The sequence below is a fragment of the Acyrthosiphon pisum genome, unplaced genomic scaffold, assembly GCF_005508785.2.
Source record: "Acyrthosiphon pisum isolate AL4f unplaced genomic scaffold, pea_aphid_22Mar2018_4r6ur Scaffold_20840;HRSCAF=22286, whole genome shotgun sequence".
Taxonomy (NCBI): domain Eukaryota; kingdom Metazoa; phylum Arthropoda; class Insecta; order Hemiptera; family Aphididae; genus Acyrthosiphon; species Acyrthosiphon pisum.
This window is the reverse complement of record NW_021770242.1, coordinates 1,125-1,340: the sequence shown is the minus strand read 5'-3', so window position 1 is coordinate 1,340 and position 216 is coordinate 1,125.

Below are 216 nucleotides of genomic sequence, written 5' to 3'. Positions count from 1 at the left end.
ATATTTTTTAACTGCTGTTGTACAATATACTAAGAGCATTGTATTAAGTTTTCAAGCTTTTGGACCCAACGAATTCAATTTAATTGATGCTTGGAATTTTAAATTATGACCTCCCAATCTGTACTACTACTAATAGAATCGCGATTTGCTATTAGAAAAACACATCATATTTTGTAAATCAATATATTATTATTATTATTATTATTATTCTTTCGC